This window comes from Canis aureus, chromosome 26, assembly GCF_053574225.1.
Source record: "Canis aureus isolate CA01 chromosome 26, VMU_Caureus_v.1.0, whole genome shotgun sequence".
NCBI classification, from domain to species: Eukaryota; Metazoa; Chordata; class Mammalia; order Carnivora; family Canidae; genus Canis; species Canis aureus.
This window is the reverse complement of record NC_135636.1, coordinates 28,886,558-28,901,828: the sequence shown is the minus strand read 5'-3', so window position 1 is coordinate 28,901,828 and position 15,271 is coordinate 28,886,558. Positions and strand designations below refer to the sequence as shown.

The 15,271-nt window shown below is 42.3% G+C and overlaps 1 protein-coding gene across 1 annotated transcript in view; it reads right to left on the bottom strand.

Annotated features, from left to right (window-relative positions):
- Positions 1 to 15,271, bottom strand: part of LOC144298224 (uncharacterized) — a 250,004-nt gene that overhangs the window by 130,035 nt on the left and 104,698 nt on the right. The gene's annotated exons all lie outside the window — the stretch shown is intronic.

Here is a 15,271-nt window from a genome sequence, read left to right as displayed (position 1 = left end):
AGGCACAGCCTTGGGTTGAAAGAACACGTAAAGTGAGAGAATTCTATCTTTTCAGGTATGTCTCTTGTAAACAGCCTATTTTTTAACCTCATCTAAGACTATCATTTAATAGGTGAATTTAGCCCATTATATTCATTATAATCCCTATTCATATTTTTTCCTCTACCTTATATTTTGTGTGTTTCAATTCATATTTTATTTTTCTCCCCCTTTACACTTTGGGTTGATCCAGTGCTCCTCAGGGGGAACTATTTATTGAGCATCTGCTGGATGCTAGGTGCTTTGTAGTTGATTTTCTTTATTCTCACAATAAGCTTAGTCATGCTACCCTAATTTTATAGATGAGAATGGAGGCTCATAAAGATTAAATGTCTTTCCTAAAGTCCCACATTTATAAGAGGCCACTTAGAGGAAATTGAGCTCCCTCCTGTTTGCCTAAATGGTCATATATTGAACTCTGTGCTGGTCTTAGAAATCAAGAATCCACTTGGGAAGGGTAACTGGATACTATTCTAAGGGTCATCCACTGAATGGAGGGCCTGATGATGGGATATTGGGATGTTTGAGACTTAACCCTACCCTTCGGGATCTCAAGCTAGGGGGAGAATGCATTCACAAAACAGCTTTGCCATCTCCTGGCATTTCTTTTTCTGTGCCCAACTTTAGAGGTAAGTCCCGGGCAGCAGCAGGAGAAAGGCAGCAGGGAAAACTTGATGCCTGAAGTAAATTTTAAAAGAACTGATGATTTTTAACGAGAAGAATTGAAGGCAAGGGCATTCCAGGCAGAATGGCTTAAGCAAGAGTGAGTTGAGGGGATGAGGTAGGAAAGGGTTATTTGACTATAGTTTAAGAGGAGCTATGAGGTAAAGGGCTCAAAAGGTGGCCTGGGAGACAGGAAGGATAGGCTTTGAACTCTAAGATTAGATTTCTGGTTTTAATCCATGTTGCACAGACTCCTGAAATGTCCCTGCTTGACTGAGCATTCCACAAATGTGGTTTGTTCATTTTTATATTCTCCGTCTCTGGCTATCAGGTAGTATTATTCCCATGTTACTAATGAGGACAGAGGTTCAGAGAGGCCAAATGTCCTGACTCAAGATCATACAATATGTTACAGGCATATATGATATGATTCCACTGTAAATAATTTTACAAATTTTGGTACTTCAACAATTACCAGTAACATGATGTAGGACCCACTTCTCAACTGATTGTGACACCAGTGGTCAAACAGAAAGATCTATTTCCATACCCATCGCTATTTTCTTGCATACCTAATTGTGTATCAGGCATTTTGGTAAGAAAGTGCTTATATATTTCTCATGATAACTTTGTAGGGAGTTGAATTCCTATTTTACAGATCAGGAAACCAGCTCTGAGAGGGGCCAGAGTGAGCTGGCTTTTGTACTGGTAGGATTCGGAATCCCAATCCAAGCCCTGTGTCCACCCACAAGCTCAGGTTTAGGACTTCCCAACATGTGGCTCGATAACTCTGGAACTGTAATATAGGTCCCCGAAAGGCAAGACTTCCTCCAGAGAATGCTGTCCACAGCACCACTTCAGCAACTCTACCATGGTGGTCTTTGGGACAGTGACTTCTTGGTGGAAAAGAGGGACAGGCTCATCTGTTCATCTGAGCCAGAGAGGTTAGATACCTTAGCTCACATAGCAGTCATGCCGCTCCCTCCAAGAGGCCCCTGCCTGTTTGTAAGCATACTCCCTTCAAGTCTGCCTCTTCCCAGACATAGGAAATACCTATCTAGATGTTCCCTCCCATGAGATCCCATGCAGTGCCCCCTCTCCACTCCGGGAGGAGTTCTGGTTTCTGTTTAAGGCCTTTTTTATTTTCCACCTTTCCTCTTTGGAAATGTTCTGTCAGTTCCTAGAAACTTTCTTCAAAACAAAACAAAAAACAAAATACATCCTCTCCTACACTGGGTATAATGCAACATCCTTATTCATTAAGATACAAATGTTTATATACTTACATGTAGAAACAGGAATGGCCTCAGGTAAACTCAATAAAACTACACTGTGTATAAAAACAAAAAACAACCTTCTTTTACATCTGGTCTCAGCCTCCCTCTCTGATCTCAGGTCTGCTAATCTGTCACATGTGTAACACTGACCAGGTATCCACAATGAAAGATGATGTGTCTCCTATGTCCCCAACTCCAACTCCTGATGTCTGGGCTCCACCATCAAAGCTTCACAAGGAAAAAGAGGAATTGGCTTTGTAGTATGTAACCTGGCCGTGGCTGGATTTTTTATTTTTTGCCCAGGAAAGGGAGAAAGGAGGTTGGAGGCCAAGTGAGGGTTGTGGAGCAGTAGGCTAGGCTTTGAAAGGAAGAGACATGGGTCTGCTGTTAACTCACCATGTGACTAGGGGCAGGGACAAGTATCTACCTCAGGTGGCTGTTTTGAAAGTCAAATGATATAACTTGTATGAAGAGTTTTATGTCAGGTTTTTTTTTTTTTTTAATTTTTTTATGATAGTCACAGAGAGAGAAAGAGAGAGAGAGGCAGAGACACAGGCAGAGGGAGAAGCAGGCTCCATGCACCAGGAGCCTGATGTGGGATTCGATCCCGGGTCTCCAGGATCGCGCCCTGGGCCAAAGGCAGGCGCTAAACCGCTGCGCCACCCAGGGATCCCATTATGTCAGGTTTTAAGTGTTGTGTCAAGCACAGTGGATGTGAAGGAGCAGTTTTGAAGGCAGAGAATTTAGAATAGTTGGAAAATTAGACAATACTTTAGAAAAGTCATAGGCAAGAAAGAAAGAAAGAAAGAAAGAAAGAAAGAAAGAAAGAAAGAAAGAAAGAAAGAAAGAAAGAAAGAAAGAGAAAGAAAGAAAGAAAGAAAGAAAGAAAGAAAGAAAGAAAGAAAGAAAGAAAGAAAGAAAGAAAGAAAGAAAGAAAAATCATAGGCTTTTAGTATTAGGGAAGAGCCTTAGAGCATCTATAAAGCCAAATCCAGCATTTTGTATACAGAGAAGTGGAGGCTCAGAGAACTTAAGTGACACAAAGGCATCCTGCAGATCCAGGTGTCCAGCTTGCCTCCAGGTCAGAGCTCTTTCCTGGATACCAGGCCCCTCTGCCTGCATCCATGTGGTGATGGTCCTGCTAGGCTAGAGGTGCTGGCATCCTTTTTTTTCTTTTTCTTTTTTTTTTTTAAGATTTTATTTATGTATTCATGAGACACACACAGAGAGAGAGAGAGAGAGAGAGAGAGAGGCAGAGACACAGGCAGAGAGAGAAGCAGGCTCCCTGCAGGGAGCCCAACCTGGGACTTGATCCCGGGTCTCCAGGATCATGCCCTGGGGCTGAAGGCAGCACTAAACCGCTGAGCCACTGGGGGCTGCCCTGGCATCCTTTTCAAGTCCTGTTGTGGATAAGTAATGAGCTTCCAGATTCCCCTAGGACAACCAGCTTCCTCTCCCAGGCTGGGGAGTTACAATCTCACAAGGATCCCAAAGGTCCCATGTGCTAGGCAGTGGGCTTTTTCTGACAACTGCCATAAGTTTAGTTGGTACCTAAGTCCACACTTCTAGCACCCTAATGGACCACCTGCACTCAACACTTGTTCTCATCCTTGCACTTTTACAAGGGAGAGAAACAGGTGGATGGGAACATATCTCTACAGTGTGTCCAACAGAATGCCTTGCCTCATCATGTCTCTCCATGGGGACCTGTGCCTGCTTTTCTTCTAACCGCTGGTTTATGTGTGACCCACTGAAGCCTCTCACCTAATCCAGTGATTCTTTTTTTTTTATTTTATTTTTATTTTTTTTTATTTATGATAGGCACACAGTGAGAGAGAGAGAGGCAGAGACACAGGCAGAGGGAGAAGCAGGCTCCATGCACCGGGAGCCCGACGTGGGATTCGATCCGGGGTCTCCAGGATCGCTCCCTGGGCCAAAGGCAGGCGCTAAACCGCTGCGCCACCCAGGGATCCCTAATGCAGTGATTCTTACTGTGTATCAGAACCACCTTGGAGTGGCTGGGTAGCTCAGTGGTTAAGTGTCTACCTTTGGCTCAGGTCGTGACCCTGGAGTCCTGGGATTCAGTCCTGCATCAGCCTCCCCAGGCTTCTCCCTCTGCCTGTGTCTTTGTCTCTCTCTGTCTCTCATGAATAAATAAATAAAATCTTAAAAAAACAAAACAAAACAAAACACCTGGAGGGCTTGTTAAAACATTATTGTGCCTATCTCCAGAGTTTCTGTTTCAATAGGTCTGAGGTCAAGCCCTTATATATATATATTTTTTTTTTTTTTTAAATTTTTTTTTTATTTATTTATGATAGTCACAGAGAGAGAAAGAGAGAGGCAGAGACATAGGCAGAGGGAGAAGCAGGCTCCATGCACCGGGAGCCCGATGTGGGATTCGATCCCGGGTCTCCAGGATCGCGCCCTGGGCCAAAGGCAGGCGCTAAACCGCTGCGCCACCCAGGGATCCCAGGTCAAGCCCTTATAATTTGCATTTCTAACAAGTTCCCAGGTCATGCCTATGCTGTATAGCAATCATACAGTTTGCATCTGTGTTCGACATGGATGGAACTGGAGGGTATTATGCTGAGTGAAGTAAGTCAATCGGAGAAGGATAATCATGGTTTCACTCATACGGGGAATATAAGAAATAGTGCAAGGGATTATAAGGGAAAGGAGGGAAAATGAGTGGGAAAAATTAGAAAGGGTGACAAAACATGAGAGACTCCTAACTCTGGGAAATGAACAAAGAAGGGGAGGTGGGCAGGGGAATGGGGTGACTGGCTGACGGGCACTGAGGAGGGCATTTTATGGGATGAGCACTGGGTGTTATATGTTGGCAAATTGAAATTCAATAAAAAAAATAATCAAAAAAATTTGCCTCTGTGTCTGTTGCACAGCAGCTGGCAACTGCAAAAGAGAACCACCTGTCCTGAAAATGGAGGAAAGGCACACACTTTAGTGGGGCTGCCAGGCTTGGCAAGAATGTGAACCCAGACCTGCTTCTTTGCTCCAACCAGGGGGAAGCCTACCTGAGGGTGACATCAACACAGAATTAGGAGAGTGACACATTTCAGAGGATTTGAATCTAGGCTTTATACTAACTAGAAATACCCTCTGGACTTTTTAGTGATGTGAACAACAAAGTTCCCTTTTTCTTTTAGCCTCTTTGAATGAGGTTGCTGTCCCTGGCAATTTCAAGAGTCCTGCTGAGATGGAGAAGACAGAAATGACACCAAGTTGTAGGAAAATAACAGAGAAAATGGGAAAGGACCTTAGGACTTTAATCTATAAAGTGTTGGTTCTAGGCAGAATCTCCCACCTGTTTAAGGTGGGTTGGGTGTGAATAAGCAGTGAGGTGTAAGGTCTAGGCACAATACTTAGCCTGTCTGAGCCCCAGTTCCCTTATTTACAATAATACCTACCTCAAGAAGTAAATTTGGGAGGTTGGGTATCATCCAGGCACAAAGTAGCTACTCAATCAATGACCACTGTTAGTGTGATATGAATAATTGCAGAGCACATAGCCTCAGGCTGTAAGCAGCAGCTCTATATCTGTCAGCTCTGTATCTGTGGCAAACGTCAGGAAACAACCTTAGAGGCATCCTGGGGAGGGGGCATATCTCAGGGCCTCCAGAGATGTCAGCAAGTGCAGTGGTTCCATGATTCTGGCTTGAGGGAAACTACTGAGGATTATTTGGAGTATTGGGCCTTCAGGGGTAGGGGGTGGGGGATGCTCTGTCAGATGGAGATCAACTAATTCCCAGATCATTTAAGACTGAGAAACAGGCTGCCTTGGGATTCCCAAGGGTCAACCCTTGGCTCATCAGTAAATTGACTATCCCCTTCCCTTCATAAAGCATGCCCCCCCCCGCCCCCCCCTCCCCAGGTGCAGCACTTCTGTCCCTCCCCCTCAGGCCCCATCTCTACTTTTCCTTTGCAACCTCTGACTTGTATGTATACATATGCAGAATTCCAGATGTTGATAGATACCGACCTGGTTAAATAATAAAAGGAAAAAAGGAGGAGAAAAAACAAATAGCAGAAAGAGAAATTAAGAAAACAATTCCCATTTGCAATTGCATCAAAGGGAATAAAATACCTAGGAATAGGGGGATCCCTGGGTGACTCGGTTTAGCGCCTGCTTTTGGCCGGGGCGCGGTCCTGGAGTCCCGGGATCGAGTCCCGCATCGAGTCCCGCATCGGGTCCTGCATCAGGCTCCCAGCATGGAGCCTGCTTGTCCCTCCTCCTGTGTCTCTGCCTCTCTCTCTCTCTCTCTCTCTCTCTATCATAAATAAATAAATAAATCTTAAAAAAAATACCTAGGAATAAACTTAACCAAGAAGATGAAAGACGTGTCCTCTGAAAACTAAAATACTAATGAAAGAAATTGAAGATGACACAAATAAATAGGAAGCATTCCATGCTTATGGATTGGAAGAACAAATATTGTTGAAATGTCCATTCTATCCAAAGCAATCTACAAATTTAACGCACTCAGTGTGTTATTGGTATTGGTATTATTGGTATTGGTATTTCTATCAAAATACCAATAGCATTTTTCACAGAACTAGAATAGTCCTAAAATTTGTATGAAACTGCAAAAAGACCCCAAATAGCCAAAGTAATCTTGAAAAAGAAGAACAAAATTGGAGGTATCAGAATCCTAGATTTCAAGATATACTACAAAGCTTTAGTAATCAAAACAGTATGATGCTGGGACAAAAACAGACACATTAATCAGTGGAACAGAATGAAGAGCCCAGGAATAAACTCATGATTATATGGTCAGTCTTCAACAAAGGAGGCAAGAAAATGCAATGGAAAAAAAAACAGTCTCTTCCGCAAAGGTGTTGAGAAAACTGGACGACCACTTGGCAAAGTATGAAACTGAACCACGAACCACTTTCTTACACCATACAAAAAGAAAATAACCTCAAAATGGATGAAAGACTAAAATGTGAGACCTGAAACCATAAAAATCCTAGAAGAGATCATAGGCAGAAATTCCTCTGGCATTGGCCATAGCAACATTTTTCTAGATATGTCTCCTGAGGGAAGGGAAACAAAAGCAAAAATAAACTATTGGGACTACATCAAAATAAAAAGCTTCTGCACAGCAAAGGAAACAGCCAACAAAACTAAGATGGCATACTGAATGGGAGAAGAGATTTGCAAATGACATATCCAATAAAGGGTTATGTATCCAAAATACATAAAGCACTTATAAAACTCAAAAACAAAACCAAAAAAATAACCAATTTAAAACATGAACAGAGATATGAACAGACACATGAAAAGATGCTCAACATCACATCCCCAGGGAAATGTAAATCAAAACCACAACGAGATATCGCCTCACACCTGTCAAAACGGCTAAAATAAAACACAAGAAACAAGTGTTGACAAGGATGTGGAGAAGGAACCCTTGTGCACTGTTGGTGGGAGTGCAAACTGGTGCAGCGACTGTGGAAAACAGTATGGAGGTTCCTCAAAAAATTCAAAATAGGGGACGCTTGGGTTGCTCAGTGGTTAAGTGTCTGCCTTTGGCTCAGGGCATGATCCCGGGATGCTAGGATAGAGTCCTGCATCGTGCTTCCTGTGGGGAGCCCGCTTCTCCCTCTGCCTATGTCTCTGCCTCTCTCTCTGTGTCTCTCATGAATAAATAAAATCTTTAAAAAAGATTCAAAATAGAATTACCACATAATCCAGTAATTCCACTACTCAATATTTACCCAAACACTACAAAAACACTAATTTGAAGGGATATGGCACCCCTACATTTTATTGCAGTATTGTTTACAACAGTCAAATTATGGAAGCAGCCCACATGTCCACCAATAGATTATTAGATAAAGGAGGTATGGTATATACACACACACCAGAATATTAGCCATAAAAAAGAATGAAATCTTGGCATTTGCAACAACATGGATGGATCTAGAGAGTAAAAAGCTAAGTGAAATCAGTCATTCAGAGGAGGACAAATACCATATGATTTTACTCATATATGGAAATTAAGAAACAAAAACAAACGAACAAATTAAAAAAGAGACAGCCTGGGATGCCTGGGTGGCTCAGCAGTTGAGCATCTGTCTTTGGGTCAGCGTGTGATTTCGGAGTCCCGGGATTGAGTCCCACATTGGGCTCCTTGCATGAAGCCTGCTTCTCCATCTGCCTATGTGTTTGCCTCTATCTCTGTGTCTCTCATGAATAAATAAATAAAATCTTAAAAAAAAAAAGACAACCCCCAAAACAACCTCTTGACTATAGAAAATAAACTGGTGGTCATCAGAGTGGAGGTGGGTGGAAAGATGGGTAAAACAGGTGATGGGGATTAAGAGTACACTTATTTTGATGAGCACCGAGGAATATATAGAATTGTTGAATCACTATAGTGTACACCTGAAACTAATATAACACTGCATGTTAACTATACTGGAATTACAATTTTTAAAAAATTAAAAAAATAAGTTGCATTGAGATTGAATTTTTGTTAGAGAGAAGAAAAATAAAACTTCCCCCCCAACTCACAAGGCTCTACTTTCTGATTTGGGGAGGAATCAGCTCACCCAATGGCTTGCAAATATGATCTCACCATATCATATTTGGTGACTTGGAAAGTTATTTTTATCATCATCACCATATTAGTTTTTCTAGTAATTTTTCTAGTAATTAATTAATTTTTCTAGTAATTTTTCTAGTAATTAGTTTTTCTAGTAATTTATTATTTCTCTGGCAGTTTATTCAGCCATTGGGTCCAGGAATTCTAGAGGAGTTCTGGAGGGTGTGGAAACCTTTAGGTTCTGAAGGAATGAAGCTCCCTTGGCAATAAGAAGGCACCATTATCATCATTATCACCATTAGGTGGTGCCGCCTCCCAGATTGTACAACTCCCATAGCCAGTTGGAGAGCTGGCAACAGCTACTGTCTCTCTGCAAGCCATCAAGAGAAAGCTTTCTGCAGTGAACATAAGCATTTGGCGATTTTTACCATTAAAACAAAAGACATTCACTCCCCACCCTCAACATCTTCAACATACACATCCCATATCCCGTGGTAAATATATTTAGTGCATGGAAAAAAGAAAGAGATGATTAAATTTATTTCAGGCTACTCTGAAATTTACTACAAATAAAACTCACTTAAAGTCTAATTCTTTTTTTCACCTATCCTGTCCCCTTCACACATGGAAATTAGCTCCTACAGTTAAAATGCTCTGTAAAGCTTCTATTGTATGACTAGGAGGTAGCTTTGTAACAGTAGGTGGAGATGCTGTATCTGTGGTTGTTCAAACAGAGGAAGGATCTTATAAGAAGGAGCCAAAGATTACCAATTAGGTTGGCCTATGATCCATAATCCCAGAAGGTGTTTGAGGACCTGAGCATGGTTTTTGAAGAATATTATTTCTGTAGAACCATAAGCTTCAACTTCTACTTTTTTTTTTTTTTTAAAGATTTTATTTATTTATTCATGAGAGACACAGAGAGAGAGAGAGAGAGGCAGAGACACAGGCAGAGCCTGATGTGGGACTCGATCCCGGGTCTCCAAGACCATGCCCTGGGCCAAAGGCAGTCACCACACCACTGAGCCACCGAGGGATCCCCTCAACTTCTACTTTTAAAAAACATCAAAGGGGCAGCCCAGGTGGCCCAGTGGTTTAGTGCCTGCCTTCAGCCCAGGCCGTGATCCTGGAGACCTGGGATCGAGTCCCACATCAGGCTCCCTGCATGGAGCCTGCTTCTCCCTCAGCCTGTGTCTCTGCCTCTCTTTCTCTCTGTGTCTCTTATGAATAAATAAATAAAATCTTAAAAAAAAAAAAACAAAGACTTGGAGCACCTAGGTGGCTCAGTTGGTTAAGTGTCTGCCTTTGCTCCAGGACTCCCGGATTGAGACCCTCATCAGGCTCCCTGCTGAGCAGGGAGTCTGCTTCTCCTTCTGCCCCTTACCATGCTGTGCTCTCAAATAAATAAAATCTTTTTTATTTTATTTAAAAAATTATTTATTTATTTATTTATTTATTTATTTATTTATTTATTTATGTATTTATTCATTTATTCATTCATGAGACACACACACACACACACAGAGGCAGAGACACAGGCAGAGGGAGAAGCAGGCTCCATGCAGGGAGCCCGACGCAGGACTCCATCCCAGGTCTCCAGGATCACACCCTGGCTGCAGGCAGCGCTAAACTGCGAGCCACCAGGGCTGCCCTAAAATCTTTTTTAAAAATAAAAACATTGAAGACTCTTAGAAGATGTAGTGAAGACTTGTATGTTTCAATGTGCTATGCACTGGATTTTATTTTATTTTAAAGATTTTATTTATTTATTCATGAGAGACAGAGAGAGAAAGAAAGAAAGAAAAGAAAGAAAGAAAGAAAGAAAGAAAGAAAGAAAGAAAGAAAGAAAGAAAAGAAAGAAAGAAAGAAAGAAAGAAAGAAAGAAAGAAAGAAAGAAAGAAAGAAAGAAAGAAGCAGGCAGAGACACAGGCAGAGGGAGAAGCAGGCTCCAAGCAGGGAGCCCTACGTGGGACCAGGATCATGCCCTGGGCGGGAAGGCAGGCACCAAACTGCTAAGCCACCCAGGGATCTCCAAAATCTTAATAAATAAATAAAATTAGAGCAAAGAAAACTGTTGCTTCAGATTATGTTGCAGAATTTTTGGGGCTGGAAGTATTCTCAGGATAAATCTGGAGTCCAGCTCTCTCATAGTGACCAGCTGCAGATTTTGCCCCCTGGCAAGTCTTTGATTTTCCTCTTGGAGAATTACCCCTCCTACCTTACAAACAGGATTTGTTGGACTGTTAATCAAAATGGACCAGATGTTCCTGGGCACCACATCAGGTCAGTCAGATCCTCTTTCCTGAGAATTGAAATTACAAGGGGTCCCATGCAAGAACGTAAGTGGTTGGAACTGACCCATCCTTTGGTCTTGCCCTGAAGACCTTGTCTGCTGGTTCTCTTTGACCTTGCTCCCTAGCACTCCTCAGGGTGCTGTCCTTTCTGAGGCCTGGAATATGGCTTATCCTTTGATTATTTGAGATCTCCAGGTCAGTCCAGTAGATTACTGCCCCCTCTTTGTTTTTTGCTTAGGCTAGGCAGAATTATTTCTGTTGTTTGCAATAATAACACTGAGTGATTTTCTCTTCATTTTGCAAATGGGAAAGTGGTAGTAGTGTCAAGAAGTCAATGATTGACTTGTCCAAGGCTATATCGTTAGATCTTTGGGCTCAAGTTTAAGGCGATGCCCTAGAGGAAGAAATTATTCTGAATCAACAGCCATAAAAGTAGAACAAATCTTCTTAGGAGAGAGGTCACCCTACGTGTTATGAGAGAGAGAAAGAGGATGTGTGTATGGGTGGCAGAAGGGAGAATGAGTGAATAATGCTGTGTTAAGTTGGGAAGGGGCAGATCTTCTGAATTCTGAACTCAGAATAAGTCTGAGCTACAGATGTGTTTCAATTCTGGTCATTCAGTTAGGGCTTTGCAGAAGCTCAGAACCATGCTATCAGGACCTGAAGGTTTGAGGAAGAATTCTGAAAAGATGGAAGAATCTTGGGATCTCAAGTGGAAGGAGAACTTGGGTATATAAATACCTAACCAGGGATCTGAGACAACAGAAGTGAGAACTCAGAGTCTGAGGGAATAAACCACATATGCTAATGGTTCTAGGTTCTTTTATTTTTTTTAATTTTTAAAAAAGATTTTATTTATTCATGAGAACACAGAGAAAGAGAGAGAGAAAGGCAGAGACACAGGCAGAGGGAGAAGTAGATTCCATGCAGGGAGCCCGATGAGGGACTCCATCCCAGGTCTCCAGGATCACGCCCTGGGCCGAAGGCGGTGCTAAACCGCTGAGCCACCTGGGCTGCCTCAAGATGATTTTTAAAGGCCTGTGCAGAAGAAAGATCCTAGAGAGAGGCTATGAGACAGAATAATGTGGAGCAGTTGCCTCATCTCTGATAACTACCATGTATCTTTGTCCTTAGATATGAGAGTAGTGGGGCTCAAGGATGAGCACAGGTGAGGCCACCTCCATGGCCCACTCGTCTATTGGAACCTTCCATCCTTCAAATTCCCTAAAACTTCTTCCTTTCCAAGGATGTTTTCCCAACCAGAGACCCAGGTTGTGCCTGTAGTGACATAGTCCGTATAGAATGGAGGAGGCAAACCCCAGACCCTGACTGGATAGACAGGAACCACCTGGATAGAGCACAAGAAAAAAGGTGGACACTCCAGGCTAGGCTGATAACACAAACCTGCATGCTGAGTAAGTTTCTGTGTTTCTCTGGGCTTCCATTTACTTGTATGTAAATGAGAAATAATTTTTGCTGTTCTCATAAATCGGAGAAAATAAAGCTTCCTATATCTTAAAAAGACAAGAAACACACATACACAGAAAAGCTGGCAGTTGCTTATTTTGTTTTGTTATTTAGGCTACAAACCCACAGGGCAAGAATGTTTTGTTCATTGTCCTGCAGCTGCCACTGAGTAAATGTCATCAGTAATGAGAACGTTGAGAACATATTGCAGCTGCTGCTCCTGTGTTTTCCAGACATTGCTCACCAACCAGGCACCATTTGGCCCCTAGGAGTGAGACCAGGAATACAAAGCCAAAGATCTGCTCCATTAGTGACAAAATCACTTGGCTGCTGAATCTAGACAAATATATGGAAGACCTACCCATTCACTCATTTAGCAAATGTGTATTGAGCACCTACTATGCGCTGCCATTGTGCCAGCTGCTGTGAATACTATGGTGAACAAGTCCAGTATGGATTTTCTCTTACAGAGCTTATGGTCCAGAGGGCCATGACCATTGTCCCTTGTTTGAAGCTAGAACCATTGGGATGCCTGGGTGGCTTCAGTGGTCTGCCTTCAGCCCAGGGCATAATCCTGGAGTCCTGGGATCAGTCCCTCATCGGGCTCCCTGCAGGGAGCCTGCTTCTCCCTCTGCCTGTGTCCCTGCCTCTCTCTCTCTCTCTCTCTGTGTGTGTGTGTGTGTTCTCATGAATAAATAAATAAAATCTTTAAAAAAATAAATAAAAATCATCTTCTTAGGCCACAGTTGTTTGCTGCTTCCTCTTTTCTTGCATATGTCTATTCTTTGTTGGAAGAGCTCCAGTTGCTGGGAAGCACTGGTAGGTGACAGCTCAGGTTTTCTCCCCTGTGGCAGGAATGCCTCCAGCCATGCAAGGCAAAGTAGATGATGTCATTCAAAGCCCTCGTCCCGGGATCCCTGGGTGGCGCAGCGGTTTGGCGCCTGCCTTTGGCCCAGGGCGCGATCCTGGAGACCCGGGATCGAGTCCCACATCGGGCTCCTGGTGCATGGAGCCTGCTTCTCCCTCTCCCTCTGCCTATGTCTCTGCCTCTCTCTCTCTCTCTCTGTGACTATCATAAAAAAAAAAAAAAAAAAAAAAAAAAACAAAGCCCTTGTCCCTCAAGCTTCCACGTGATCCCTGACCTTGCTTGATCCTTTCTCGAAGACTCTGCTTCCACCTCCACCCTCTCTCTCCCCAGTATCTTAGGTCCTTCTGCTTCCAGGGTCTTTCTAAAGATATAATGCTGCACTCAGTTTCTCATAGATTCAAAGACTCTCTAAGGATGGAACTTCAGGCAATAGCTTGGGACATTTTAGGTTATAGGGCCTCTTATAATCCAGAGTGGGCCAAAGTTTATTAGCATATGACACATATGCTGTACCACAACGAATGCATTATAACACAGCACTTCTGGCAACACAAATACCCTCATAGATTAATGGATATTTACTATCCAAAGAGATGGTATTTCAATGGTCTAATAACAGGTATTATACCTGGCATGAGCTGGAAATCAATGCTAATCTTTTTCCTTTAACAAGAACATCTACTGAAAATTTACTTTTGGACATGGGACACTTTAACTGGATAATTTGTGCTAATAATCTTCTTTTTAAAAAAGATTTATTTATTTGAGAGAGCATGCATGTGAGTAGAGGAAGAGGCAGAGGGAGAGGGAGAGAACTTCAAGCACACTTACCAGTGAGTGTGCAGCCTGATGTGAGGTTCTATCTCAAGACCCTGAGATCATGACCTGAGCCAAAATCAGAAGTCAGCTGTACAACTGACTGAGCTATGCAGGTGTCCCTCAGAGGTCATGTTCTTTAATCAGAATGAATGATATATGGAAATCATAGACAATGATTGTGTATGATTGTGTATGCTATTAGTGTAACATTTAGCAATGTTGCCAAAATGGTTACCTTTGTCTCAGAATATTCATATAAAGTTTTTTCAACATCTTATACTAAAATAACAGAAATACCTTGGGTGAAATTGAACAAAATTGATAAGCTTTTAGATGAAAACTTAGAAGGGTTCAAATGCAGCCCATAAAACCTTGACCAAACAAGCTAACTCACTCTGAGCATGCTGCACAGGCCATTCAAGCAGCCTTAGCAGTCATTAACACTTAGCATTGAAAAAGAATATACAAAAATTATATAATAAATCATCCTTTCTAGAATTTAAAAAAATTTAAAGTATTTTAAAAAGATTTTATTTATTTACTCATGAGACACACACACACACACACACACACACAGAGAGAGAGAGAGAGAGAGAGAGAGAGAAGTAGAGACATAGGCAGAGGGAGAAGTAGGCTTCCTGCAGAAACCCCAATGCGGGACTCGATCCTGGGATTCCAGGATCACGGCCTGAGCTGAAGGCAGACACTCAACTGCTGAGCCACCCAGGTGTCCCCGTTTCTACAATTAACAAAACCCTTCAGACACATGATTTGTTCTGGCTCATGGTCTGACTGTAACCCTTTAAAATACTTCAAGAAATCCTCTCTCTACACATACTTGGGAATCCATTAAGGAAATCTTTATTGCTTTTAGCTATTATTTTTTGTTATATATCTTATTTTTTTTTGTTATATATCTTATTAAACATGCTATTAAAATATGCACCCTCAGGCTTAAGAAGGAAAAATCATGAAAAGACCATTAAAAAAAAAAAAGATTTTATTTATTCATGAGAGAGAGAGACAGAGAGAGAGGGAGAAGCAGGCTCCATGCAGGGAGCCCGATGTGGGACTTAATCCCAGGACTCCAGGATCATGCCCAGAGCCGAAGGCAGGCACTAAACCACTGACCCACCCAGGGATCCCTAGACCATGCTTAACTATACCTTCACTGTTCTTTTCTAGATGTGCCAAGACCCTATACTGAAGATTCCGTATGTATTTTTGGATTTTTATCTGCCTATGGTTGGCAATGTGATTCTTATTTCATTGATT